Genomic DNA, 5,429 nt, shown 5'->3' with positions numbered 1-5,429 from the left:
ATATATATAATCTAAAACTTGATAAGGGAAGATTGAGCTGAGGACTGCCACTCACCCCGGCTCAGGCCATGTTAGTGTAACAGTAGACATTCACTCAAGGCCTTGGTCTTTTCCTTTCCTTTTCTCTCCCCAACCCCCACCCCAGGATTCATTAGTTGAAACCATGTTACTTCAGGGAAAGTGCTTCCGCTACATTTGTGTGTAGGTTTAATTCACATCTACCTAACTAGAAGGCAATCTGAGCTGTGTACTAAATCCACTAGAGCCTGGAATCATTTGCAAATAAATAAACTTTAACTTAGCCTCTCTGTTTAGCAGTCCTTAATGTCAGTAACAACGAGAAGCTGCTGAGCAGTTTTTGTAACTAAAGGGCAGGCTGTGGATATGAATGTTAAGTAAGGCCCTTTAAGGATAAAAATCAAAATCTATCCTCTTCCTACAGTTAGTATATAGCTGCCCTACTCTACTCAGCCCCTTCCTGCTTCCTCTCTAATGTGGCTGCTGGCAGGCACACTGTTCATCATACATTAGCCAAAATATACTTGGAGTCCAAATGGACCAGAGCATGACTAAGAATATAAATATATTTGAGGTATATCGGAATTTCTGGACGTGTTATTTTGTCAAAACTCAGCAACTCTGAGCAGATGATACAACAGATACAATGGACAACCAGGATCTAAAGTGAAATCAGTTGCACCAAATTCACTGGCTTTTTTCCCCACTATAACTTGACCAAAATCAACCTTTAAGACAGTGCTCTTGAGAATGAGCTAACCAATCTCTTGTGATAACTATTTGTGATAACTTGCTTTTTCTGTGTTTTTAATTTAGAATAACTTCTTAATTTTGGTTTATTTTTGAATATTTTATCCTACTTGTCTTTAGGATAAAATACCTGACACCTATGAGTTAAAAACTTTAATTTAGCTTTATGTTAGTGAACAGTATGTGAAGCTTTCAGTCCATAGTCAGCTGACTCCAAGGCATGGCCAGTAAGCATGGCAGAAGAGCAAGAGTTGGTGGCATGACGAGTAGATAGCAGCCACCAGAGAGCTGGCACCATTCTGGAACATGAGTCTCTGTGACTCTTTTCCCAAAAGGGAGTTTCACCTTTGCATTCTTGAGGCAGCAGATGATGGACTCCTGCTTCCTCTAGGGATGCTCTTATTGCCTCAGGTGGGGATCTGTGGAGCTAGGGGTCTCCATGACCCCCATTCCTTGGGAGTGTGTCCTCACTCTGGCAAGGAATGCACTAGCGGGGCAAGGCTGACTCAAAACCAAAGATCCCTCTGGCACAGCATGAGGAACCTAAAAATGAAGTAGTGCAAAAGAGAGGTTTATTTATAAGGCATGGAAGATGGAGCTGGGGCTGCCAAGTGACAAGTGACACAGCAAGGACAGCTCAAATGACTTTTGCAATATGTGATCTTTACTCAGTCCATTCTTTACAGGGGTTCTAAGCCAATCAGGATCTTACCCTCTGTGGCTGGGGTGAGTCAAGAGTAAGGGTCTTGGCTGACTAGTATGCTAATCAGGGCCTTATTCTTTGTTGTTGGGTGAGCTGTTGCTGAGGTAAGCTAAAGGTCATAGCATCCAGGAGCTTTCAGCAAATGTATACAATGTGGTATTTTAAAAAGAACTGTTCCATACATGCAGAGGCATCACAAGGGATGATTTCCTATAAACAGGTGGTCATTTCCACAACCATCTGCCATGTCAACCATAATTCATGAGCACTTTAGGCCCTACGTCGCTGTCTCCTCTTCTTTACTGTCCCTACACGTCCAGGCTATTTTTATACTGACGAGTTTCAAAATTCTTGATTTTCTTTTTTTTTTTTTTTTTTCATGGAACCAGGGATTGAACTCAGGCCCTTGTGCTTGCCAGGCAAGCACTTATTCTATTGAGCCTTCTCCCTGGCCCTTAGAATTCTTGATTTTTAATGCCAATTGTTTCAACAACCAAGTCCTCCTTGGCTCTACCTTTTCAGTCTGCAATTTTGCCAGTTTCCTTTCTTCCAAAACTCAAAACTTCTGCTGGGCCATTTGCTCTTGATTCCCAAGGTAGAGCTGGCTGAGAGCCTCTAACAATAGGTATGTCATGACCTGAACATTAGGCTGACTTGAAATTTATTGGAGCTTTATTAATCCATTGCCCTTAATCTCATTCTCTACAATTTCTCTGGCCATGACTAAAATGCAGACAAATATTCTGTCAAAGTATAACACAAAGTTTGGTGTCCAGCTGTCAATGCAGTCTTTTTTCCCAACAGAAACATTTTCAGCCAGGCCTTTACTGGCTGCATTACTCTCAGCATTCTGGTCTTCTGAGCTCTGACCAGAATCTCCTATCAAGTTCAACTCACAGCTGCTTCTCCAGGTGGCATCTCCAAACCTGTCCAAACTCTTCCTACTTGCCAGCTCCAAAGGCTCCAGAGTCACAAGGCTAGGTAGCATTAAAGCAATGACCCTTCTTCCAGTACCAAAATTTGTCTTAGTTATTTTCACATTGTTATCTGGCACCCATAAATTAAAGAAGGAAGAGTTCATTTTATCTCACAGTTTGTAAAGGTTTCAGTCTGCGATTACCTTGCTCCAAGGCAAGGTGGCATGGCAGACAGGCATGGAGAAGAGAAACAGTCCCTGGCAAGTTAGGCAGGAAGCAGCAGCACTCAAAGCAGGGAGTAGGACACTAATCCAATAGGACTAGTCCCCTTGTAAGAAGAGAAGAGATACCAGATTTTTCTTTCACCACACCTTTCCCTATATGTACATAGAGGAAAAAGCCTTATAAAGACACAGTAAAAAGGTAGCTAGCTGTCTATTCCAGGAAGACAGGCTTTACCCCAAACCATCCCTGCTGACTATCTGTTCTTGAATGCCTAGTCTCCAGAACTGTGAGACATTAAACTTCTGTTGTTCAAGCCTCCCATACTGTGGTATTTTGCTTTGCCAGCCCCCCAAAACCAATATATTTGTGCAATTAACTTCCACTAATTAAAAACAGTTACTGTAGTTGAAGAGTGTGGAATTTCTAAAACACTGAAAACTGCTTTAGCAAAGAAAGAAATTCTCTCTGAGAATTCAAGGTAATATTTCTGCCTACAATGAAAACATGTGGAAATGTACCTTAACTTTCTTCCTGCCAGCCCAAAGTGCAAGAGACTTGTATCCTCTCTCTTAGTAATCCTAAGATCATTTTATAGAGCACAAAATATATCTTTTCCTTCACTCATCTTAGGTTTATTGACCACATTCTTATAACAACAGATAGATTAACAAGAGAAAAGTAACCAAATTTATTGATAGGAGTTTTATGTGACATGAAAGCCTTCATAACTAAATAAAGACCTGAAAAAATAATTAAAATGGAATGTTTTTATAGTAGGTTTGATTAAAATTTAGATAGTCATAGAGAAATAGGGTAAATGATCTAATGGTAATAGGATGAAACTTGGTAAGAGCTATTTGTTCAGATTCTTCCATGTCCCTTTGTCTTTGGAGATCCTGTGGTTTGAATCCAAGTGTTTCTCAAAAATGCATGTACAGTGGCTGGGGAGATGGCTCAGTAGAATAAGCACTTCCCTGGCAAATGCAAGGGCCTGAGTTCAATCCCTGGTTCCACAAAATAAATAAATAAATAAAGACCAGCCTGGGCAACAAAGTAAGCTCAAGGCCAACCTGAATTGCACAGTGAAAGAAATAAATAAATAAATAAATAAATAAATAATAAATAAAAATGCGTGTACTAAAGGCTTGATCCTTAGCCTGCAATATTACTGGGATGTATTGGAATCTTTGAAAGGTGGTATCTTATGTGGGAAATTTAGGTCATCAGGGGCATGTCCTTGAAGGGAATCCTGAGACATTAGTCTCTCCGTGCTTCTTTTCTCATTTCTTGGTCACCAAGAGGTGAGTAGATTTCTCCAGAATGAGCCCCGCATATGGTACCTTGCCATAAATATAAAGCAATATGGCCAATTGATCATGGGCTAGAAACTCTGACAATGTGAGCCAACAGAAAACTTTTCTTTCTTTCTTTCTTTCTTTCTTTCTTTCTTTCTTTCTTTCTTTCTTATTTATTTGTTTATTTAACGTTTTGTTTCAGACAGATTCTTGCTATGTAGCCTAGGCCTCAAACTACTTGTGATTTTCCTGCTTCAGCCTCCCAAGTACTTGGATAATGGTGTATGTCACTATGCCCAGCTGTAATATTTTAGGTATTTTGTTACAGTAATGGGAAGCCATCTTACACAGGACAAAGATATTCCCTTTCTCTGGTATAGGAAGGGCGTCTTTACATGAGGGTCTTCTGTCCTGCTTCTGGAGAAGACATAAAATCCTTCAGAATTTTATGACCTGCTTCAGGGGAAAGGAGCAGAGGAAAGATCAGCATGGTTTTCTGATTCTTTAAATTAAAATATTTAAGCTAGGGAGCGGCAAAATAGCTCAGTGATCTAAAGCACCTGCTTAGGCAAGCTTGGGCAAGCTCAGGGACCACAGTTTGATCCCCAAACCCCAGCACCACATGCTGTGCAAGCCCTGTCCCCAGGGCGGGCTGAGCCAGTCACAAGAAATAAAATAAAATAAAATATTCAATCTGCCCAAGTGCCATATTTTGGTGTAGCTTGTCCTGCACCTCAGAAATCCCATCCTGAAATATTTCTAATAATAAATTAAAAAGTGGGAGTCCCAAAAATTAAAAAGGCATAGTTTTTTAAATCCAGCATAAAGATAATCTTTATGTAAATATGAAGATATAGATATAAATACATAAAGGAATGATAAGTGTACAATGCATATTTTTAAAGTAGTCAAGATGAATAAAACTAAACCCAAATCCCCAATTAAACCTTTGTATCTGTGTGTTCACAATATTTAGATGGGCCTCATTTCTATCATTTCTGTTCCAAAAGACCCTGTCTCTAGTGACATTTGAAGCTAATTCCAATTGTCTGCCTCTCTCTGATCTACACATACTCAACTCCCTCCTTGGAGCTTCCAATAGCTTTAATGTTCCTATCCACTCAGCCTTATGTTCCTAACTTCTTCAGAATCTTTTAATGGCTCCAGTCCTTTACTTTGATAGTTGATTTGCCTCCAAATATCTTGCCTCAGTATCTTTTTGTAGGCTTTTATCCTGTCACTCTGATATCATCTTTCATTCAGTCAGGACTCCTCTGTTTCTTGAACTAGATGCTTTCTTGTCTCTGTTGTTATTCCCACCATTACCCACAAACTCCCATGCTTCTTTCTTATGAAAAGAAAAAAGCTGTCCACACTTCATGCTCTACTTCTTCAAGACTTCGTTAATATCATGCTTAATTCCTACAGCGTACTTCAATATTAAGAATTTGGTACTTATCAAAAATAGTATATTATAATCACCTTTAATCCATGTAAGGTTTTAGAGAGACAGAGGACAAT

This window comes from Octodon degus, unplaced genomic scaffold (assembly GCF_000260255.1).
Source record: "Octodon degus isolate 3935 unplaced genomic scaffold, OctDeg1.0 scaffold00097, whole genome shotgun sequence".
NCBI lineage: Eukaryota > Metazoa > Chordata > Mammalia > Rodentia > Octodontidae > Octodon > Octodon degus.
The sequence above is the reverse complement of the archived record's forward strand: the minus strand, read 5'-3'. Positions refer to the sequence as shown.